Genomic DNA, 25834 nt, shown 5'->3' on the forward strand with positions numbered 1-25834 from the left:
TTTTGATCATTAAAATTCTTCAATTGATACAAGTAGCTCCATGTCTCAAGCACTGGACAGCTTTGCTGATCTTGCCAATCTATCAAACAACTGCCTTTTGGCTGAAATATTCTGACTGAAACTTCCTTGAATTAATAATATTTTTATTTGAGCATAAACATTTTTAGCTCCTGCTTCAGTTAAATTAAATTCATTTGCAAAATGCTGCTTTTCTGCATCTCATAAGTAAGACAATACAATGAACATCTTAAGTTCAAAGATTAATCAATTTATTCTTTTTTAAAAGTTCATAGGCATAAAACAGCACAAAATACAATTTAAAATAGATTATCATAAATCCTCAAACTTTGTGCTTTTATAATGAATGGACATAGGTCAGGAAGCACTGTGCAGATCAAACGCCTACCTTGGAGTTTTGTTCATGGTATCTGTCAGTGGAATTACATAATCTAAAAAGTATCCCTGGCATTTTATGATCAATTAGACTAGGTTAATGCGCAAGTTCATAGGATAGATTTACATTCATCCCCTTGATGCTTAGACTGCATTTATTTTTGATCCTTGTTAGTTACAAGTGATAATCTAGGAAGTGCTGTGAAAAATTGAGAACTGTATGGCTAGGAAAGGTATAAATCACAGTTCAAATACTGTAATACTTATTTTATGATGTCATGTTATTTCTTAAGATTGAATGTCAAAATGCAGTATATTAATCTTCAACCCACACAACACAATTATAACTGCCTTCAAGGCATTTTTTTAATGGTTTAAGCTACATCTAAATTTCAGTGACGTTTCTTCTGCACACTTGCCAAGATTTAAGTGGCAGAGCATCTTGTCTTCCTGAAAATTATCAAAGTGTCTTGGAATCAAATAACTGAGAGAACTACAATAAATATTCAAACCTCTCTCTCCCTTCTGTCACATGTTCAGCCTGCCCACTACTCTATGAAACAAATCTTAAGAACAGAACAGTACAGGCCCTTTGGCCAATGATGTTGTGCTGACCTATATAAACCTGCTCCATAATCAATCTAACCTTTCCTTCCTACATAGCCCATAACCCTCCATTTTCCTCACATCCATATACCTTTCCAAGAGTCTTTTAAACATCCCTATTGGATCAGCCTCTACCACCAACCCTGGTAGTGTGTTCTAGGCACCCACCACTCTGTGTGAAGAAACAACCTCTGACATCTCCCTAAACTTTCCTCCTCTCAATTTAAATAAATTTCCTCTGGTATTGGCCATTGCTGCCCTGGGGAAAAGGTGCTGGCTGTCCACTTTATCTATGCCTCTCCTAATCTTATACACATCTATCATGTTGCTTCTCTTCCTGTCGCTCTAAAGGGGAAAACCCTAGCTTGTTCAACCTTTCCACATAAGACACGTTCTTTAATCCAGGCAGCATCTTTATAAATCCCCTCTGCACCCTCTCTAAAGCTTCCACGTCCTTCCTATAATGTGACCAGAACTGAATACAATACTCTAAATGTGGTCCAACCAGAGTTTTATAACATTACCTGGTGGCTTTTGAGCTCAGTCCATCAACTAATAAAGGCCAACACACCATATGCCTTCTTAACCACCCTATCAATTTGCGTGGCAACTTTGAGGGATCTATGGACTTGGACCCCAAGATCACTCTGTGCCTCCACACTGCTCAGAATCCTGCCATTAACTTTGTACTCTGCCTTCATGTTCATTCTTCCAAAGTATATCACTTCAAACTTTTCTGGATTGAACTCCATCTGCCATTTGTCTGCCCAACTCTGCATCCTGTCTATATCCTGTTGTAACCTACGACAACCTTCTACACTATCCACAACACCCCCAACATTTATGTCATCTGCAAACTTACTAACCAACACTTCTACTTCCTCATTCAAATCATTTATAAAAATCACAAAGAGCAGGGGTCCCAGAACAGATCCCTGCAGAACACCACTAGTCAATGTCCTCCAGGCAGAATACCCTTCATCCACTACCACCCTCTGCCTTCTGAGGGCAAGCCAATTCCAAATCCACACAACCAAGTTTCCATGGATCTCATGCCTCCTGACTTTCTGGATGAGCCTACCATGGGGAACCTTCTCAACTGCCTTACTAAAATCCATATACACTACATCCACTGCTCTACCTTCATCTATTTGTTTTGTCGTCATCTCAAAAAAAAAACTCAGGTAGGCTCGTGAGGCATGACCTACTCCTCACAGAGCCATGCTGACTATCCCTAATAAGACTATGCTTCTCCAAATGGTCATAAATCCTGTCCCTAAGAATCCTCTCCAATAGTTTGTCTACCACTGATGCAAGACTCACTGGTCCGTAATTCCCAGGATTGTTCCCATTACCTTTCTTGAACAACATTTGCCATTCTCCAATCCTCTGGTACCACTCCTGTGGCTGGGGAGGATGCAAAGATCATCTTCCATCACTTCCTGTAGTAACCTGGGGTATTTCCCATCCGGCCTAGGGGACTTATCTATTCTAATGTTTTTCAGGAGCTCCAACACAACCTCTTTCTTAATCTCAACATGCTCCAAGCACATTAACCTGTTTTCCGCTGACCTCACATTCAAAGTCCCTCTCCCTGGTGAAGAGTGAAGCAAAGTATTCATTAAGGACCTCCCCTACCTCCTGGCACAGATTTCCTCCTTCATCCCTGAGCGGTCCTACCCTCATTCTAGTCATCCTCCTGTCCTTCACATATATGTAGGACACCTTGGGGTTTTCCTTACGCCTACTCACCAAGACCTTCTCATGTCTCCTAGCTCTCCTAAGTCCCTTCTTAAGTTCCTTCCTGCCTACCTTATAATTCTCAAGAGCTCTGTCTGATCTTTGCTTCTTAAACCTTAAGTATGCTTCCTCTTCCTCCTGACTAAATGTTCCACCTGTCTTGACAACCATGGTTCCTTCACCCTACCATCCTTTCCCTATCTCATTGGGACAAACTTATTCAGAATCACATGTAAGTGGTCCCTAAACAACCTTCACATTACTGCTGTGCATTTCCCCGAGAACATTTGTTCCCAATTTACTCGCCCAAGTTCCTGCCTAACACCATCATAATTAGCCCTCCCCAACTAAAAACCTTTCCATATCATCTGCTCCTACCATTGTCCGTGGCTACACTAAAGTTCAGGGAGCTGTGGTCACCGTCTCTGAAATGCTCACTCACCGCGAGGTCTGTCACTCAACCAGGTTATTTGCCTAGTACTAGATCCAGTATGGCCTCTCCTCTAGTTGGCATGTTCACATACTGTCAGAAATCCTTCCTGAACACACCTAACAAATTCTGCCCCTCTAAGCTTTTGCACTAAGGAGGTGTCAATCGATATTAGGGAATTTGAAGTCTCCCATGACAACAACCCTGTTATTTTTGCACCTTTCCAAAATCTGCCTACTTATCTGCTCCTCAGTGTCCCGGTGGCTGTTGGGGCAGCCTATAGCATACTCTTAATAGAGTGATTGCTCCCTTCCTGTTTCTGAATTCCAACCACACTGACTCAGTAGACAATCCCTCCATGATGTCCTCCCTTTCTGCAGCTGTGATACTATCCCTGATTAGCAGTGCCACTCCCCCGCCTCTTTTACCTCCCTCCTCATCCCTTTTGAAACATCTTAACCCCGGAACATCAAGCAGGAAGTCTGCCCTTTTGACAGCCTAGTCTCTGTAATGGCCACAATATCATGCTAGTCCATGCTCGAAGTTCATCACCATTATTCTTAATACTTCTCGCATTAAAGTAAATGCATTTCAATTCATCTAACTGACTGCATTTATGCCCTATCCACTGCCTATCCTTCCCCACAGTCTCTCTGCACATTGCATCTAACTTTACACGAATTGCTCCATCATCTGATCTAACACTTTGGTTCCCATCCTCCTGCCAGTCTAGTTTATACCTTGCCCAACAGCTCTAGCAAACCCGTCCGCAAAGACATTTCAGGGGATCACTATTGCACTCCTCTTCTCTCCCCTTCCCTTCTGAGCCAGAGCCAGACTCAGTGCCAGAGACTTGGCCACTGTGGCTTTCCCCTGGTAGGTCGATCCCCCCCAGCGGTATCCAAAGCAGTATGGTTGTTACTGAAGAGGACAGCTACGGGGGTACTGCACTGACTGCCTATTCCTTTTCCCTCTCCTGACAGTCACCCAGCTACCTGCATCCTGTAACTTAGGTGTGACTGCCTCTCTGTGATACCTCTTAAATCCTCAGCCTCCCGAATGATCTGGAGTTCATCCAGGTCCAGCTCCAGTTCCCTAACGTGACCTGTAAGGAGCTGCAGCCAAATGCACTTTCACAGGTGTAGCCATCATGGACACTGGAGGTCTCCCTGACTTCCCACATCCTGCAAGAGGAGCTTACCACTGCTCTGACTGCTATTCCCACTGCTCTAATTGTGCAATAAGAAAGAAGGAAAGAGACCTTACCTGCACCTCACCTTAGCTTCTGCTCACTTCCTCCGCTTCTTCATTGTGAAGACCCTTGAGCTAAATCCTCAAATCCCACTCTTACACTATGCCACTTCTACAATGGCCATGCCGCTTGAGCTTACCTTTTTATAGGCTAATTGGGCAGCAGCAGCCAATCAATGAGACTTGCTCTTTGAAATCCTTCCCACTCTCTCTCTTGCTCCTGTAAAGTGAAACTCACCAGCCACAAGACTTGTTCTTCTGTGTCTAGGGAAATCTAATACCATATCTCCACGCCGACCACCTTCACATTTGTTTCCATGCCGACCACCTTCACATTTATCTCCAGCTGAGATTGAAAATAAAATTGAGACAATTAGCTTGGTTAACCCAAGTCCAATCTCACAACATTCTATAATTTCCACCCTCTATCTATCCCAATGTTACTGATATTCAGCAACACAATCTGCTGGAGGAACTCAGCAGGTTGAGCAGCATCTGTGAGAGGAATGGAATTGTTGATATTTCAGGTAGAATGCTGCATCAGGACGCATTGCAGGGTTTCGACCTGAAACGTTGATGATTCCTTTCCTCCCATAGATGCTGCTCAACCCCCTTGAGTTCTTCCAGCAGATTTTTTGTTGCTCCAGATTCTAGTATCTACAGGCTCTTGTGTCCTTATTGATCCTCAGCCTCTCCACGAGAGCCATTTCTGCTCTTTGTTCCACTCAGCTCAGCCACTGGACACTCCTTTCCAGCCCAAATGTGTCTTGATTCAGTCAGTTGTTTTGTTGCCTCAGGCACTGTTCCCATCTCTCACCAGATCACTATGATTCCCCCAGTTCCTTGCACACATGCATTGTCCCCATTGGCTGTCACTTGTCCCTTCTCCCTGTTGTTTTACAGCATGTCTTTGCCACCTGCCTTCCCTATCAGTTCAATTCAAAATGTCTTCCACATGATCACAGCACCATTGCAAATTTCACCAATAACATTCTTTCTGAATGCTTAGATTCACTTTTTTCTTGTTCATTAACCTAACTGCATTTTTTCTGTTGTCATCAACACCACCTTCTTCATTATCTTTGACACCCTGCATGAAGTTTCATTCCATCCTTTCTAATTTATCCAAAGCATCCCTCTAATAACCTCCTTCCAAATTCACATTGTCACTTTATTTGTTCACAAAATGCTGATGTGGCTTGCCAGGTTATTTTACAGAGTAATAAATGATTAATTGCTTTTGTGGATCTGAAGTCACACACAGGTCATTCTCAATAAGCATAGCAAATTTTATTCACTAAAGAACATAGTGAAGAAAATGACAATCCAGAAATTTCATAGTTACTATTTCTGAAATGAGCTTCTTGTTCCAAATTTATTTAGTTACTTGAAAGTTTAAAGTCCCTAACCACCATAATGGGATAGCAACCTGTGTTTCTAGATCAAGGGTCCACGTCTTTTATGCTACCATTCCTGTTTTATACGATTCATTCTTAATTTCTTTCGTGACCCTCAACCATATAGTTTTGCTTGACAACATTATTGCTCGGCAGTGAAAATGGATAAATTGCTCAGCCTGGATGAAGTCTATCCCATATCGTTAGAAGAAGCAAGGGAGGAAATTGAGGACACTCTGACAACAAGTTTTCATCCCCCCAAGTGACAGGAGTGATGCTTGAGGATCGGAAGAATGCTAACATTGTACTTTTATTTAAAAAGAGGTGGGGATTACAGGCCAGCTGATTTTACGTTGATAGTGCGCAAATTATTGGAATTAATTCTCAGGGATCACAAATCTTCATTTGGAAAGGCTTGCATTGAACAGGAAGAGTCAGCATGTATTTGTTAAGGGAGATTATATCTGACCAATTTAATTGCATTCATTGAGAAGTTAGTATGGAGGATTGATGAGGGAAAGGGGTTTGACGTAATCTATAAGGACTTTAGCAACACTTTTGGCTAGGTTTCACATGGGAGTTGATCAATAAAATAAAAACCTGTGTGATCCAAGGGAAGAGTGGCAAATTGGATCCAAAATTGGCTCAGAGGCAGGAAGCAAGGGGTGGGTTTGGGTTAATGGGTGTTTTTGTGACCAGGAGGTTGTTACATCAGCTATTCCAATGGGCTTGGCCTAGCCATTGGTCCTCAAAACTCAGGAAAACAACGCTGGTCTTCTTTAATACAGTATTAAGCAAAATTACGCCCAATTCCAGACGACTTATTGCCAGACAGAAAATTTGATCCCTGCCTTTTTAGTATTTTTGTTTGCACTAGAATCATGCTTTTGGCTTGAAGCTCCCCCAAATGCTGTAAACAATACTGCAATTTTCAGTTGCAGAATAATTTTCAACCCAGCTGATCTGAAAAAAACCAAAATTCTTATAGGACAACGACTGTACTTTCTCCTGAAACCATGATATTTAAAAGGTTAACAGTCAAATTTCATCTGTGTAGTCTTAATGCTTACTCTACACATCATTTAGACCAGAGAATGAGCCTTTACTGTATCTACAAAGACTTTTCTTCACTCAAAACCTACTTCCGATAGGGATTTGTCAACACCTAACACGTCTTCCTGAATGTGATAGAGATGGACTAGAGATGTCAGACACTTCACAGGCAGCTGCATATACCTCAAGGGAGGAGGCAATGAAGGCTTATCACCCAAGATCATGTCACCCATAGTTTTCAGGGACATCTGCTTTTAGCTAGACTTCTCTGAGGAACAATGTCTTTACAAAGACAATCCCCACTGAGATTTGTGAAACTCAACATACGCTTGGATTGTTCTAGATCAAAGTCAAGGCCACTGTCATTTTCTGTCACTTAGCCTCAGGGTCATTCCAGGCTACTGCCGCTGATCTATACCATACTTTCCCAGTATGCTGCTCACTTTTATATTAGGGAAGTGTCTAACCATCACACTCATGGGGAGAAGACTTCATTTACTTTTCCTTCAGCCCACAGGAGCAGGTAGAATGGGCATGGAATTCATTGACTGTACTCATTTAGTAATGTTACATTCAAAGACTTCCCTTCCAACTTTATGCTTGGAGCACAGCTGAGAGGCTAAATGCCGACATCTGTCTGACCTTGCATGAGATAAATTGAAAAGGATGCGCTGAAACTAACACAGCACACCAGTACACCAGGAGACCCAACAAAGGTATTTTGTATTACAAGCCATTGATCTTTATGGTACACTTATCTCACACATAACAGGCTTTTTATTTTATTGAGAGTGTTATGTTGTTGAGATGCACATATAGTGCTTCTCATGGCTGCATAATATTATGAATAGAAGAGGCCTTTATCCTGATTTATGAGAATGTTGCTAGGACTCGAGGGCCTGAGTTATAGGGAGAGGTTGGGCAGGCTAGGACTTTATTCCTTCGAGCATAGGAGACTGAGGGGGTGACCTTATAGAAGTGTATAGTGTCATAAGGGGCACAGGAAAGGGAATCAAAAACTAAAGGGCATAGGTTTAAGGTGAGAGGGGAAAGATTTAAAAGGGACCAGAAGTGCAACTTCTTCACACAAAGGGTAATGCATATATGGAACGAGCTTCCAGAGGAAGTGGTAGAGGCAGGTACAATAACAATATTTAAAAGACATTCAGACGGGTACATGGATAGGAAAGATTTAAGTTTGTCCAGGAGAGAAGGATCAAGCAAAGGCTCTTTCATGCACAGGGGATTGGATTCCTTCTCGTAGGTAATTAAATTTTTAATACATTTAAAATGCAAATCAATGAATTTATGCAAATATAAAGAGTCTTGACATTTTCTTATTGCTGTTGAATTGTCAGTGAGGCAATGAAAAGTATCCTTTAGTTAATTACACATACAAATTGTTCTGTTGGGAAAATTCACTTTCCTTGTATTGAGGTGCTGGTCCGTGCTCACTTTTTTGCAAACTTGAGGTCATATTTTGTACAAATACATTAAGTGTTCAATATTAAGTTAATGCCTACTGATAAAACCTCAGGAAAAAAACTCCTTTTGAGGAATTATTTTGCCAGCCATGATGAAACACTAGCAGCCCACTGCAACCCATGCACAATAATGATTCTTTAATGTTTTTACTTTGAATGATTCTTTAATTCATTCCCAGCAACTGATGGTCCATATAACTGGTTACAATGTTTGTGATACTGTTGTGAAATACTCACACAAGTAAGGTTAATCTAGCAACCAACTTCTCAATATGCTTAAAAATAGTACACTCTTGCTGGAGTGGAGGTGGGAGTCAGGTAAAGGAGTGTGTTGGTATGGAAACCAAGGTTTTTGGAGTGGGAGAATAATGCCCAAATATGATCCACGAGTAATAAACCTGCATTTTCTTTTTAATTTTGTAAGTTTTATATGAATTCTTCAAAATAAATTGACGGAGGCAAATGCTTACCTTTAACTTTGTCAGTGATCACTCACATTTATCCATACTCTTCCAATTCTTCCACTTCTAGTTTTCAACTTCCCAACCTCAGCTATGCTCCAAGCAGATCACACATTTATCAGCCTGTGACCAGAGCTTTTAACCTCTGTTCTAGGAGTTAATAATATTTACCCAAATTTTCTTGGAGGCTTGATCATCATAATGGCCCATTGACAGCCCAGGGATCAGGTTGGCACAGATAAATAAGAGGTGATTATGGCATAAGCTGCTTTTGCATCACCCTGCAGTTGGCTCTACTGAAGCCATTTAAAAATCAATCATCAGGGCTCCAACCCCACCCATGTTAAAATTAATGGTGATTGCTACCTTACAGAGCCTAAGCCACTTTTCATGTCACTGAATTAGAGTGGAAAATAATGTTGTTGATGATTTTGTAATTGCATTTAAGATGATAGTATAACAATATATTGTTTTGTATAAAAATTAGCCTATGTGTTATTCCAGCAGCATTGCATGAAGAAGTCTCTATCTGACAAACCAGCCATTAAGTTTCAGCAGTACAATAAGTACTAGTCTCAGCAACACTAAATTGCTAAACAGATCCACAGAGTACAGTTCTAATCAATAGCACTACACTAAACATCATGAAATTACACTAATCATTTATATTGAACTATAATGAACATAATGAGTTTATTACTTCACTGAATATGTTTATTACTTACCACATCAGATCCTGAAAATACATTATGTCAGTGCTAAATACTGAATTTTTGGCAAGCAAGGCTCATCAACAAAAGTGAAATATCCTTGGTCCTTACTTTCCACCCCACCAGACTCCATATTTCAATGGACCATCCTTCACATTTCTGCAGCTCCCACAAGATTCATCACCAGACATGTAGGTCCTTCCCTTCCCCTTTTCAGAACTCTGAAGGGATTTTTCCCTTCACAACTCCTTGGTCCAGTCTTCAATCCACATCTACCAGTCCCTGTCATATGCACTTTCCCATGCATCCAGAGGAGAAGCATCACCTGTTCTTTCACCTCTTCCCTTCCCATCATCTAGAGACCCAGTCTTTCCAATCGCAGCAGTGAATCACTTGCACTTCTACCAACCAATATACTGCATTTGGCGTAGCGTTCTCTACATTGGAGAAAACAAATGCAGATTGGGTGATCACTTTGCAGAGCTTCCAGTTGTCTGCCACTTTAATTCACCATCCCACTCCCTCTCTGATCTTTCTGTTTGTGACCTCTACATTGTTGCAAATGAAGCTCAATTCAAGCTTGAGGAACAAAAGGTCATTTTCCATCTGGGCACTTAACAACTTTCAGGATTCAATGTCAAATTCTCCATCTTAAGTTAACTCGCTCTTTATTTCTTCCTGTCTCAGAACAGCCCATTCTGCCTGTCATCATTTTGGCTCAGTTTTTCTTTTTTTTGTGTAGCTTGACATGCTGGGTATGTCCCACAGCCTAACTATCAGCAACATGTTAAACAAAGGAACTTAATCTAATCTTAACTGCTGTTTAACTGCAACATTAAGTCAGAGACATAAGAGACTCGGATGCTGGAATCTGGAGCAAAAAAAAACACTGCTAGAGGAACTCAGCAGCTCAGGCAGCATCTGTAGAGGAAATGGACAGTGAAGACCCGAAACGTCGACTGTACATTTCCCCCTACAGATGCTGCCTGACCCACTGAGTTCCTCCAGCAGTTTATTTTTTTGCCCCATTAAGTCATCTGGTCTGACCCTCACCCTATCAGAGACATTCCCTTTGATCTGCCATCCCTCTACCCCTCCCCCCCCCCCCCCCCCCCCCACCACCTTCTCTGCCACCTAAAGCTAACTTTCCCAGTTCTGATGAAGGATCCTGGAACTAGTATGTTAACTCTTTTCCTTTCCACACACACTGCCTGATTTGTTGAGTGTTTCCAGCAATTTTAGTTTTTTTTTATTTCAGTAAACAATTTCCTCCTTCCCCCCTCCTCTAGTGAAGAAGAAACAAGCAGAGAACAAAAATACACAGGAGCTGAAATAGCCTAAGGAAAGCTACAAGGTTTTGATGGATATAGATTACTCTGAATTTGGAAACAGCAGAGGGGAAAAAAAAAACTAAAGACAAAGAAATAAAACTGGACATGTCAAATCTAAGTTGTTGAACTTGCATTTAAAGAAGTCTTTGTGTTGTCAGCTGTGAAGTGATTTAATTACCTGGGTCTTAGATGCTGCTGCTGCTACCACTGGAGATCAATATTTTTCACGTTGACCTTACCAGTGATGCCATTCAGTGGATTGCTATGTCTTTATATTCTCAGAAGCACAGAAATTGTGCAAAAAAAAAAATCACTTCCACAAACAGTAAAGATAAGGCCAAGAATTTTCATGTGAATAATTGGACCACCACAATGCCATTAGAAGTTAAGTTCTTTCTGGTCATTGTGTGGAGAAGTACTTGCAGCAAAATTTCCTGATTCAATCTGCTGTTAGTGAGTTATGTAAAATCAGTGTAAACTGGAGTAAAGCAGAGGGCTCATTTCTGGATGAATGTTGCAGCAGCAATCCTGGAGAGCAGCAGGTGGGCAAGAGTCAGTAGATGGATTTAACAATTTACAGTCACCCTGCTTGACTGCATTCCTAATGGTTATTTTGTCGCACTTTATATAAACACAGACAAACTTAGTCAAAGCAGCCAAAGAAGTATCTGTGTCTGGCAGAGAAGTAGAGGCATTTTAATTTCAAAATGCAATCTGCCTCACTCAATCAAAAAGAGCAAAAACCGATTACTTTCTCACTAGTTCTAATTTCTCCTGGGGGAATACATCTCGCTTGGTGTGTTTAAAAAAACAACTGATGAAGTGGAGTTGTACTGCAGGAGTTGGTTCAGAGCAACTCAGAGTAGGGCTGCACCTCAGTGAAATCTGGTTTGGCCTTGACCTCAGTTCTGTTCCTCATCAACATCATCAATATCAGAGTCAATGAAGTAGAAATTTACTTCCTGCTGTACTTCATCAGTATCATCACCTTCCATTCATTGTCCTTTTCTGCTCCCCTATACCATGCTGGATCATCAAGAGAGGAGTGAAGAGGACTGAATCCATAGGCATGAATGCATCATGACAATTTCCACCACATCTCATGATAGCATCCAGTGTAGGGACCTCTCCATGTTGTTTCACATGCCATGTGCTTATTGATTTACTTGCACAGTCTTCTGCAGGAACTTGCAAAACCCACAGGCAGTCAATCATTCCACAAGGCTAACAAAGGTGATGAATTCCCAAGTACTCTGTACAATCCATCAGGTGTGGCAATGGAGCTTCTTGAGAGTAGCTGGAGGTACATAGCTGCCTTACGCAAAATTTCTCATTGATGTCCTGATATATCCTATATTGTCTGTATATTCCATGGGTTTATACAGCTTAAATGTTGTCTGAATCCCTGTTGTCTCATGTTGAGCTGCTCCTTCATAATAATAATGGCTTAGAACGATATGCCAATAAGAAAAGCAATCAATACTCCTGGGAAACTTACAGCAGATGGACAAAACCGCCAGGTGTTCTAACACTTCAAACGTAGCAAGAAGCATGTGTTGTTTTCTGTACACAGAATGCCAAAAATCATTCCCAGCTGCAGTAATTGCTACTGAATTCTCCAAACCCTTCAGGCTGACAAATTTTTCTGTTCCGCTTGTCACACCTGATCCTGACACCAGCTGTGCTTTGTAATTCTCTGTCTAACTTACCTTGAGTTCACTGCAAGTGTAAAAGCACAAACTTAGAGCTGCACTGCCTTTGGCCCTCAACATAATATACTTAAAAAGTGGACAAATCATCAGAATGATGAAGAGACCAAAGGCTTTCAAAGGATTGATTCTCTGGTTGAAAATGTCATCCACCTCATTTTCTTGCCAAGAAAATCTGTGCTGAAATTATATTGGAAGTCAAAATGTGCATAGGAACTTGTATAGATGATTTAATTCCTCTAACATATCCTAACATTCAATAAAATCATGGAGAATGTCTGACCTAATTCCATATACCCCACCATTGCTCACATCCCTCAATATCCTTGGGTTATAATCCAACCACTTTATCACTTGGTTGGAATTTCACATACAGTTTTTCTTAAGAGCTGTTATGGGACACAGCCCAAAACCCTTTATGTTGTACTTGCAAACAGATTTGGAATCCTGTCTAATTTCTCTGCTGTATCCAGCTAAACCAGACACTGTACAGTCCTTGGATTTGTAGCACCACTTAACTACAGCAAGTTGTTCATGCAACATCTCCATTCTCATTTAGAAATCTATGAAAATATTACATACAAAGACACAAAACTTTGTCAGTAAATAACTGAGATTAGCTGAATATAATGTTAGAACTTCCCCCCCACACAGAAAACAGCTTCATAAAAGAGTATTCACAGTTATGCTAGATTCCCAATTTATACTTTTGAACTGTAATATTAAGGTAACTGAAAAGTTCTAATGAAACATTTCAACCAGCTTTTAAGGTTGAAAGGATAATACTGCACTATCAGACCTACTTACCTTCCTGCTTTGTGTATTTCATCTAACTCCAAGGGGACCTTCCAGCTACAGTATACCCATTTATCTGTTTGTTACAGAGTATTAAGTCTCCTAACTCAGGCTTGTAAGTTGTCAGAGCATTTGGAAGGATTAAGTTTCCACATTAGTTTTATGCAGTCTCTCCTGAAGCTCTACTGATCTCTTGTTGAAGTTGCAGTAGGACATCATGAAAAACCCTTTGGAACTTCAAGGTTTGTGCTGAATGCAAACATGTCTTTTAATCTGCAATTTATTTACAATGGTGTTAATGAGTTTTTTTTGTTTTGGGTGAAGGATAAATGTACTTTCAATCAGCTGTATACAAACAGAAATAAACTATTCAGCACCTCAGGCCTCCTCTACCATTCATCTTGGTCACAGTTGATCTGTGCTTACCGTCATTTAACCACCTTAGCTCCATGTTCCTCAATACTAGAGTCATAGAATCATACAGCACAGAAACAGGCCATTTGGCCCACCATGTCCATACTGACCATAAAGCATCCACCTGCACTAAATTCTCCAATCAACAATTTCACTTTAAAAGACTTCAGTTGACTTAACCTCCTCAACTTTCTTGAGGATAGAATTCTGGATTTAAATAAGCCTTTGTGAATTTTGTTGTTTTGTGGTTTGATTGTGTACTTTGATTTAAATAATTGTACTAATAGACTAAACATTGGCATTTGTTAAAGTCTCTGTCTGAATCATTTAACACCTAATCAGAAAGTCATTGAATCTGTGGGGATGAAACGTGGACACAGCTGCCTCCATTTATTAGACAGATAAAAATTTAAGTGAAAAGCATTTAAGTTTTTAACCACCAAAGAATATAACAGTTATGAGTGAGACAAGTTAGACACATTTTAATACTCAAAGATTTAAATTAAATTAGTTTTATTGTTGTTATTACAGAAACTGAAATCCAGATAAAAGGGAAAGCTTCTAAAGATAAGAGATAAACATAACTATGCTGTATCACAGTCCTCCTCATAAGTAATTATATACAACAGCAATGAAAGGTTTCAAGGGAGCTTAAAATGCTGGAAATGTAATAGAAAGGATGAGGCAGAATTCAGATTACTGGAGATGGTGATGTTGAGTGATTTTAATCCAACCTACCTCGTGAGTGCTGGTTCCATCATCATTCTTGGGATCAGTCTCAATTAGAGAGAGTGGCAGGCATAAAAAAAATATTTCTGACTCTGATTTTGTATGTTGGGCAGCAGAAAATATCATACTGTGTGTTATATAAAGATATAGCCATTTAGAAGGTCCCATATCAATAGCATGAGTGAAAAATGGGACTGCAGGTTTGAAACACTGGAACTAAGTGGTAAACTGTGCTGCCCAGACAGCAATCAGGACCATGTAGGTATCACTTTACCAGATGATTATTTCTTAATGTTTCTAATTCTAAAGCAAGACACCAGATCTAAATAGACTGACAGAAAACTGCTGTTCTTCATTTTACACAATGAGGAACTGCAATTCTACAGTATCTGTGCCACAAACAATCACGGCAGTAGACTTTCAAGTAATGTTGTTGATTAACAACCAGAGCAGTGGTGTGCAAACTGATGTTGCTGCAGACCATTTGACAGAAAGTCAAGGCACTTACTCATGCAAGTACAGCCATATACTATTGATGGAAAGCCCCATCAAATTGAAAACCTACTTTGGTGAAGATTCACAGACGTGTGGGGAAAAGGACTCTACAGTGCAATACAATGGACAGCAATACTGCTACCCATTATTGTAACAAATGGTGAAGTGGGCCAGCTTTAATGGTGAGCAACTTAAGCTGGATTGAAATAATGCTTCTTTCAGCACTGACACTTTGAATTCACGTTTGATAAATTGTCAGAATGATATAATGATATGTTTGAAGACAGCTCCACTGGCTTAACAGGGCTTAATGTGCATATCTGCTTCACATTGGATGTAAAATCCAGTCCATCAGAAGCTCAAATCAAACAAATACTGTATGCTTTAAAGGTTCATTGAGAAGAAACTGCACAGGCTCAAAATAAATGGTGCACTTCTGAAAACAGACAAGAGTGAGTTAGTGAAAATCAAAATAAAATTGCAGATGCTGCAAATCTGAAATAAAGAATAAAGTGCTGGAAACACTCAGCAAGTTAGGCTGCATTTGTGGAAAGATAAACAGTTAATGTTTCAGGTCCGGTAGCCTTCATCAGGTCTGGGAAAGAGAGAAAACAAATTAATGTCAGTAGCAGAGAAGATGGAGGAGGGAAGTGGGGAGAACAAAGGGAATACCTCTGCTAGGGTGAGAGTGGATGATGGAATGTGGCAGTTAAAGGGCTGTGAAAATCAGATTAGGTTTCCTAGTCTGTGTAATTTGTTGCTAATGGTAAAACTGTGGGACGTATCCATCAGGTCAGATTATGCAAAAAAAAAGACAAAAAACTAAACCAAAATGATTCCTGCAGATGACTCTGTGCCCAGACAGAAGATGAGGTGTGGTTTCTCAAACTTGCATTGGGCCTCATTGTCACAAAGCAGGAGGCCCACAGACAGAGATGTCAGAGTAGGAGTGGGATGAAGAATTAATATAAGATAAGATTTCTTTATTAGTCACATGTACATCGAAACACACAGTGAAATGCATCTTTTGCATAGAGTGTTCTGGGGCAGCCCGCAAGTGTCACCAGGCTTCCGGTGCCAACATAGCATGCCCACAACTTCCTACCCCATACGTCTTTGGAACTTTGGAATGTGGGAGGAAACCGGAGCACCCGGAGGAAACCCACGCAGACAAGGGGAGAATGTACAAACTCCTTACAGACAGTGGCCGGAATTGAACCCGGGTCATTGGCGCTGTAAAGTGTTACGCTAACCACTACACTACCGTGCTTGCCTTTTTAAAGTGGCAGGTTACTGGAAGCTCAAGGTCACCCCTGAGAACTGAAAACAGGTGCTCCACAAGTCAGTCACCCAATTTGCATTTGGTCAGAGAAGGCCACACTGTGAACACTGAACGTATTACACCAGATTGGAATAACTACAAGGAATCACTGCTTCACCTGGAAAGACTGTTTGGACAGTACTCCAATACTCCAGTTGCAGGCTCATCCTTACTCTCTACAACTGTAACAGTGTTTCTCTATTTCTAAACTCCAACCCCTTTACAACCAAGGCCAAAATGCCATTTTCTTTCCTAACTACTTACTGCACCTGTACACTAACTTCTTGTGCTTTATGCACATGAAGACCTGGATCACTCATTGCTCCACTCATTTCCAATCTCTTTCCATGTAGACATAGTCTGTCTTTTGGTTCGTCCGACCCAAGTGCATGAACTCAGACTATCCTGATCTGTGTTCGTTGCTCCAGATTTCCAGCATCTGCAGTCTCTCTTGTGCATCCTACAAATTTGTTATCCATTCCATCCTTTCAAAGGATCTGTAGGACATTCACCAATTTTTTCTCTCAAGAATAAAAGAATATCAATAATTCAGTAAAGGCTCTGCTTCTACACATCCGTAGCAAACCAAATCTTCAATCCTTGGTCTGGCTCATCAGTTGGAACTCCAAGGAGTCCACCTCAACCAACAGTGACGGAGTAACCTCTACAAGTCCCTTTGATTCATTCAGTGTAAGCAGGAGCATAGACTGAGAAGATTCCAAGCCCAGAGAAGGTGTCTGTGGCAGATCTGTTGCAGGGCACCTCCATTCTAGGATGTTCCTGTCACCTGCAGCTGACCTACTTCTCTGACCACAATCCCTCAAGTTGCTCTGAGGAAAACGATAAGCTAAGAATGAGGGCAACATTAAAAGATAGAGTATGTTGTTGAGTTTCAAAATTATTTTGCAACTGTTAGTTTCCAGAAACCATGGATGGTTGTCAGATCTTTGGTTGTGATAGTCATTTTTTTATATCATAACCTAATTTTACTAGAACTGAAAAAGAGGATTGTGGACTTAGGAATCCTCTTGGGAGTTTAGTTTTTTGCTGTAAATGGAATGTTATTAAAGACTAAATGTAAATTATATGGAGTATGCTGACTATTGGAGATATTGGGTTATCACACACTACTGAAAGCTTTTCTTGTATCCGATGTGTTCTGCCCCATTTCACCAAGTGGGAATCAACCGTGTTTATGACATTTTAGGGAACTTGGTTTGATAAGCAAACCATGGATCCACCTCCATGCTAAATGACCCACTATGTTTCAAGCTATACTGACTCAGCGTTATGCTTACTTGACTTCCCTCTGTCATCATCATGGACTGAAACCTCTGCTTTTAAATTAATGATGGCCTGAGCAAGCAGGGATCAAAATTTTGTTACAAAACTAGTTTTCATAGTCTCATTGCAGCACAATGGACTCCCATGGGTGCATTCTCCAGTGTCTTGCCTCCTCTTTGTCTCATCCCAAATAGACATTTATTAATTGGATGCCAGAAAAAATCAGTGGAGGCATGGCGCTGGGACATATTGGTCCCCACAGAAGCTTGGACCCTCTCAAGATTGCCTTCTCAGCCATAGCTAATTAGTGTTTCCTTACTTAGTTATTGGCATGGTCATTACCACCAGCTACAAACTTGTTAATAAATGTAAAACAGTTCAACATTCTACTCCCGTACATCTGGGAAAGAAAACATTGGAAACATGAAGGATTTGCAGTGGGTCACTGTTCCTCAAGAGCAAACAATGTGTCCTTTCAACATCACAATTAATTCATGAAACTGCTAATAACTATGATGGGCCCACTGATGAGAGCTGACTGACACTCCACCAAGGGATGTAGACTTTGGTTGGCCTTGAAAGCAGAAACCTTCTCCATCAGTTGCTCCACCCTGGGTAATTTACACCATGCTGGCATTGAGATACAATTTGCTTACTGATTGACAAGCACGTGGTCTTGGCTGTGTGCTGCCCCTGTGAGTGATCAGTGTGTGAATTCAGTAGGGCTACAATTGCATGCTAGATTTTGAAGAATCAGAAAACTACATTTGAACACATAATTGAATGCATGGAAATTCCTGCTTCATTACTCCTGAGTTCATAGGATACCTTTCCTGGTATTTATTTTCTGGGCAACCTTCCCCCAATGCTGCTAACACTTCATTCTGGCACCTTTGGAGTAGAGAACCTCTCAGTTTCATTAATTATGGTACCAAACCTAGTATCTATAACTATGGGGGCCCTCTCTCTGCCCATCTGAGCATCCTTTACAACCATTGGTATTGGTATTGGTTTATTATTGTCACTTGTACTGAGGTACAGCGGAAAAATTGTCCTGCATACTGTTCGTACAGATCAATTCATTACACAGTGCACTGAGGTAGTACAGAGTGCATTGAGGTAGTACAGGGTAAAAACAATAACAGAATACAGAGTAAAGTGTCACAGCTACAGGGAAGTGCATTGCAGATAGACAACAAGGTACAAGGTCGAACAAAGTGCAAGGTCAACAAGGTAGATTGTGAAGTCAAGAGTCCATCTCATCGTATAAAGGAACCATTCAATAGTCTTATCAGTGTGGGATAGAAGCTGTCCTTGAGCCTGGTGGTATGTGGCTTCAGGTTCCTGTATCTTCTGCCTGATGGAAGAGGAGAGAAGAGAGACTGACCCAGGTGGGTGTGGTCTTTGATTATGCTGGCTGCTTCACCAAGGCAGCGAGAGGTATAGACAAGAGTTCATGGAGGGGAGACTGGTTTCCATGATGTGCTGAGCTGTGTCCACAACTCTCTGCAGTTTATTGAGGTCCTGGGCAGAGCAGTTGCTATACCAAGCTGTGATGCATCCAGATAGGATGCTTTCTATGGAGCATGGATAAAAGTTGGTGAGTGTCAAAGGGCACATGCCAAATTTCTTTAGCCTCCTGAGGAAGTAGAGGTGCTGATGAGCTTTCTTGGCTGTGGCATCTATGTGGTTGGACCAGGACAGGCTATTGGTGATGTTCACTCCTAGGAACTCTCTCAACCCTCTCGACCTCAGCACCATTGATGTAGACAGGTGCATGTACACCGCCCCTTTTCCTGAAGTCAGTGACCAGCTGTTTTGTTTTGCTGACATTGAGGGAAAGGTTGTTGTCATGACACCATGTCACTAAGCTCACTATCTCCTTCCTGTACTCCAACTCGTTGTTATTTGAGATACGGCCTACTATGGTAATATCATCTGAAAATTTGCAGCATAAAAGTTTGCAGATGAAGCAGAATGATCTGGAATAATTTATAGCTATGATGTGCTTTAGTGGTCAGATGGTCCTTTTAGAGTTGGAGCCCCAATATTCGTTATCATGGGTTTAAGTCCACAGGTGTACAGTACTCATTTACTAACAAATATTTAATGTGCAGTAATCAACCAAAAATATTCTGCTCATGCATTTACATGTGGACTGTGATTAAGAAACGTGTGCTAGCATGAGTAGAATAAACAGTTGTTAGTTACCAGCGCGTCCATATTTGGTATGGCTGTTCAAGGGTGGGAGAATTCATAGCCCATGACACTAGTTGCACTCTTCTTCAATTTAATGGAAATATGTATTTTTATTTCCTGTAGACCCAAGGGTAAAAATTAAAGTTGGCATAAAATTCTCTCTGTATTATTCTTTATGTCACAGGATGCCGATGGAACTTAGAGGATCATGCATCAATGGATAGATTATTCTAATAAAGTATAAAATTAAGAAAGGGGACATGAGTACACATGATAAAACACAGGCCTAAAATAGAATAATCTGAGTTTTCTTTTAAACCCTGGGCAACTTATAAATTTCTAGACATACTTGAGCAAGTACATATGGTCTCCAGGACATTGGGATGAATAACTAACCTAAGGGAGTGATTTGCAATGTTACAGACCATCAACTGCTCATGGCCAGTTCCAACAGAAAGGAAACCTTTTTATTAATCTGCTTACACCATCCACCGCTCCATCTGCTTACAACACAAAAAAAAAGAGCAGCAGAAATCCAGACATGGTTTTGGAACCAATCTATTGTTTAAGATCTTGAAAGATTAGCACCAGCCTCACATCATCTGCTATCCATGATATCAAAGGTGATTAGGCAATAGCTATTCTGAATCAAGTCTTAAACGTAAGTGCTCTGGAAACAGTTTAACTGAGGGTTACCAATTCACCTTGGCTCATACACCAGAACTACTAAAAGATAAATAGCAGTCTCTCCTGATCTTTCCAAAAGTTGGAAGAGCAACACTTTTAAACTTCAGATTAAAATGCAGAATAAACAAAATAACAAAGTGATATCTTTCTTTAATAATTTGAATCATATGTGAAACTAGAATGAAATATCTGAGTCTTTACTCAACTTCATTGATTCTTTTGACAAATATTTTAGGTTGGAGTAAAACTCTGCTCATGTAATTCTTTGCTGCAGTTAAATGATGAGTGGGACTCAAACAGGAAATGAACACTAACATTTTAAAACATGTGCAACATGCTTTTTTGTGGAATTTATGCATAAAAATCAATCAAAAACTTATTTTTCTATTGTTTGGTATTTCTATTGTTATCAAAACCTTCCAGTGAATGGACACAAGTAAAAATAGCTTCTTACACAGAGCTGCACATGATTTAAGTTGCTGAATCTTGACTGTTGCTTTTACTTAATGTTTGCATTCACCAAAAAGCACCATTATTTTAATTGGTAACATGGATGAAAGTTGGCTAAGTAGGGTGGTTCCAGCAGTAATTATTGCTTGCCTATCATGAGATTTTGTTTTTTTTTCTCTAGAGATATAAGCAGCATGGTTTTCCAAGACTAAGTTTATTCTGACCTTTGTGCTTGTATCATTTGTGATGTGGCCCACGTCAGATGGTACTTTAACCTCATTTGCGTGTTCGATACTGCAAATTATATTGTAGAGGGGCTTTCAGCTAAGACATACAATCTGATAAAATCTCTGCTTGCTCTAGGCAAACCAGGAGACAAGACACTTGGAGATTTGAATAGACTGAATGTTGCAGGCTTTTTATTTCAATACCAGATGTACTACGTGATACTAGGGGAGAAATATCTGTGGAGTTACTGATGGGCAAACATGTCAGAATGCTTATTAGCTTGGTTGAGTCAGAGTTTAGCACTACTGTGTGTTTCAAACAAGCAAAGAAGAATGAAAAGACAGGCAGGTGGGCAGAGGGAGTGGGGTGGCTCTGTTGGTAAAAACTAAAATCAAATCCTTCACAAGAATTGACGTAGGATCAGAAGATGTAGAATCCTTGTGGGTAGAATTAAGAAACTGCAAGGGTAGAAAGACCCTGATGTGAGTTATACACAGGCCTCCAAATAGTAGCCAAGATGTGGGGTACAAACTACAACTGGAAATAGAAAAAGCATGTAAGAAAGCAAACGTTATGGTGGTCATGGGGGACTACAATATGCAGGTAGACTGGGGAAATAAGGTTGGCACTGGATCCCAAGAAAAGGAATTTGTAGAATGCCTACAAGGTGGCTTTTCAGATCAGCTTGTGGTCGAGCCCACTAGGGAAAAGGCAGTTCTGGATTTGGTGTTGTGCAATGAAACAGATTTGATTAGGGAGCTTAAGGTAAAAGAACCCTTTGGAGGTAGTGATCATAATATAATGGAATTCACTCTGCAGTTTGAGAGGGAGAAGCTAAAATTGGATGTATCAGTATTGCAGTTGAGTATAGGTAACTACAGAGGCATGAGAGAGGAGCTGGCCAAAGTTGATTGAAAGGGGACCCTAGCAGGGATGACAGTGGAGCAGCAATGGCAGGAGTTACTGGGAGTAATTTGGAAGATGCAGGATCATTTCATCCCAAAGAAGAAGCAGCATTCTAAAGGAGGATGAGGCAACTGTGGCTGATAAGGGAAGTCAAAGACAGCATAAAAGTAAAAGAGAGGGCATACAATATTGCAAAAATTAGTGTGAAGCTAGATGATTGGGAAGCTTTTACAAACCAACAGAAAGCAACTAAAAAAGCAATAAGGGGAGAAAAGATGAAATATGAAGGTAAGCTAGCCAATAATATGAAAAAGTCTTTTTTTACAGATATGTAAAGAGTAAAAGAGAGGCAAGAGTGGACATCAGACCACTGGAAAATGATGCTGGAGAGGTAGTAATGGGAACAAAGAAATGGCGGACGAACTGAATAAGTATTTTGTGTCAGTCTTCACTGTGGAATACACCAGCAACATGACAGAAATTTGAGAGAATCAGGGTGTGTCATTGCTATTACTCAGGAGAAGGTGATTGGGAAGCTGTAAGGTCTGAAGGTGGATAAGTTACCTGGACTGGATGGACTACACCCCAGGGTTCTGAAAGAGGTAACTGAAGAGATTGTGGAGGCACTAATAGTGATTTTTCAAGAATCACTAGAGTCAGGAATGGTTCCAGAGGACTGCAAAATCGCAAATGTCACTCCACTCTTTAAGAAGGGAGGGAGGCAAAAGACAGGAAATTATAGGCTGGTTAATGTGACTTCGGTGGTTGGTGAGATTTTAGAGTCCATTTTTCAGGATGAGGTTTCAGGGTACATGATAAAATAGGCCAAAGTCAGCATGATTTCCTTAAGGGGAGATCTTGCCCGATGAATCTGTTGGAATTCTTTGAGGAAGTGACTGGCAGGATAGACAAAGGAAAGTCAGTGGATGTTGTTTCCTTGGATTTTCAGAAGGCCCTTGACAAGGTGCTGTACATGAGGCTACTAAACAAGATAGTTTAGCCCATGTATTACAGGAAAGGTACTAGCATGGATAGAAGATTGGCTGATGGGCAGAAGGCAAAGAGTGGGAATAAAGAGAGCCTTTTCTGGTTGGCTGCCAGTGACTAGTGGTGTTCCACAGGGGTCAGTGTTGGGAGCTCTACTTTCCACATTATATGTTAATGATCTAGATGACAGAATTGATGGCTTTGTGGCCAAGTTTGCGAGTGATACAAAGATAAGTTGAGAGGCAGGTAGTGTTGAGGAAGCAGGGAGTCTGCAGAAGGACTTGGACAGGTTGGGAGAAAGGGCAAAGAAGTGGCAGATGGAATACAGTTTTGGGCCTTATATCTAAGAGGGGATGTGCTGGCATTGGAAAGTGTCCAGAGGTTTACGAGAACGATCCCAGGGATGAAAGAGTTAACATATGAGGAGTATTTGATGGTTCAAGGCACGTACTCACTGGAGTTTAGAAGGATGAGGGGGTGCTCTCATTGAAACCTACCGAATATTGAAAAGCGTGAATAGAGTAGACATGGAGAGAATGTTTCCAATAGTGGGAGAGTCTAGGACCAGAGGGTACAGCCTCAGAATAAAAGGATATCCATTTGGAACAGAGATGAGGAGGAACTTCTTTAGCTAGAGGGTGGTGAATCTGTGGAATTCGTTGCCACAGGTGGCTGTGGAGGCCAAATCATTGGGTATATTTAAAGTGGAGGTTGATAGGTTCTTGATTAGTAAGGATGTCAAAGGTTACGGGGAGAAGGCAAGAGAATGGGGTTGAGAGGGAAAAGTGAATCAGCCATGATTGAATAGTGGAGCAGACTCAATGGACCGAATGGCCAATTCTGCTCTTATGTTTTATGGTCTTATGGTCTAAAAACATGACATCAGAGCTTGTGATTGTCATTTTGAGATAAATAACTATTTGGCAGATCCAGAAGTTTCCTCACTTTCTACTGAAACCAATGTAGTAAAGGAGGACATACCCTAAAGCGACTTGTTACCATCCACTACTGATGTTCTATCACAAAATTGAGGTTGTGTTCTCAACAAACGAAGCAGTACCAGACAGATAGAAGTTGTAAATAGGAAAATATTATTTTTATAAGCTTGTTATAAAAGTAGAATGTATGCTATGATTGTATTATTTTATGTACACCAGTCTTAATCCAAAACTAAGAAGGAAAGTATCAAAAAGTCCTGTGTTGTGATAGTGCTTTAAGAATGGACAGCCTTGTATTATAATCCTATTTTTAACAATGTCTTTTATTGAATGAGGACACAACTAAAATGACATCTTACATGGAGCTTTCTGTGGTTTAAACTGTTGAAATCATGAGTGTTTTACCATAACCAAACCTCTAGTACACTAGATAGATGAATTAGAGAGAATTGCATCAATAATTCACCTTACACAAGCTTGGAATCACCAAATTGCTTTAAAGACAATTAAGTGTTTTTTTAAATTGGGTCAGTGATGGAATATAGAAATCATGGCAGCCAAATTGCAACAGAAAAGTCACACAAAGGGATATTTGTTGGAAAATCTGTTTGAGATCTGAAGGATAGATGGTGACCAGGACATCAGAGAGAACCACACTGCACTTCTTCAAATAATGCTGTGGATTTTTTTAAATGTTTATGCATGAAGGTAGATAAGGTCTCAATTAATATCTCAGCCATAAGACTGCAGTTCTGACAGTGTAGCATTCCTTCAGGCAAACTGGATTTTGTGCTTAAGCCCTGGACCTGCAGTTTAACCCACATTATTTTGTTATGAAGCAGGAACAGGTGTGAGTTGGAGGTAAAACAACTGAGGTTTGGATGACCTCAAATTTACTGAAGACATGTATAACTTGAACCTTTATCTTTCAACAGCTAATGGGTTTTGAACCTTGAATTTCTTTCCAAATAACTTGCTCATATGCAAGTATTATTTATTTCCTCTCACAGTTGCAATCTGAAATCCATTAATATTTCAAAAAGCTTTCATGTCTGTCCAAACAAAGAGAGGTCAAAGGAACAAATGCTCTTTGAATCTCAATATAAAAACCAAAAGACATGTATACATTTGTTCTCCTATAGGTCTTCAAATATATCAAAGGACTTATCCAATGTCATCACAAGCAAACACGTGCTCATCATTATTCAAAATAAGATACAACAGGCTCTAAAAGAAAATAGGTCTAATCTTATTCAGAGCACTGAACTGCAGTAATGTGCAGATCTTGAAGGAACAGTGATTGGAGTGGGAATATCACAAGGAGTCCTTCTCATTGATGACTCTTCCCATGGCATAAAGATGTGGAGAAAGGCTTGCCAATAGAATCTCAGAAATGGTTAATCATAACATGGTTGGATGTCTGCCTTTTTCAAATGGATTCTGCTTGACTTCTGCAGGAACTGCTATCAGAGATCAATGGGATCCCTGCAGATTGCTGAAATCAAAATGTGCCATATTTGGCAGGCACAGTGGTGTAGTGGTTAGCGTAATGCTATTACAGTGCCAGCGACCTGGGTTCAATTCCAGCCACTGTCTGTAAGGAGTTTGTATGTTCTCCTTGTGACTGCATGGGTTTCCTCTGTGTACTCTGGTTTCCTCCCACATTCCAAAGACGTACAGACTAGGAAGTCATGGACATGATATGTTGGCACCGGAAGCATGGTGACACTTACGGGCTGCCCCCAGAACACTCTACGCAAAGATGCATTTCATTGTGTGTTTCATTGTACATGTGACTAATAAAGAAAAATCTTAAATTGCAACAGGACAGAACTC

Source organism: Pristis pectinata, chromosome 12 (assembly GCF_009764475.1).
Source record: "Pristis pectinata isolate sPriPec2 chromosome 12, sPriPec2.1.pri, whole genome shotgun sequence".
Classification (NCBI taxonomy): domain Eukaryota; kingdom Metazoa; phylum Chordata; class Chondrichthyes; order Rhinopristiformes; family Pristidae; genus Pristis; species Pristis pectinata.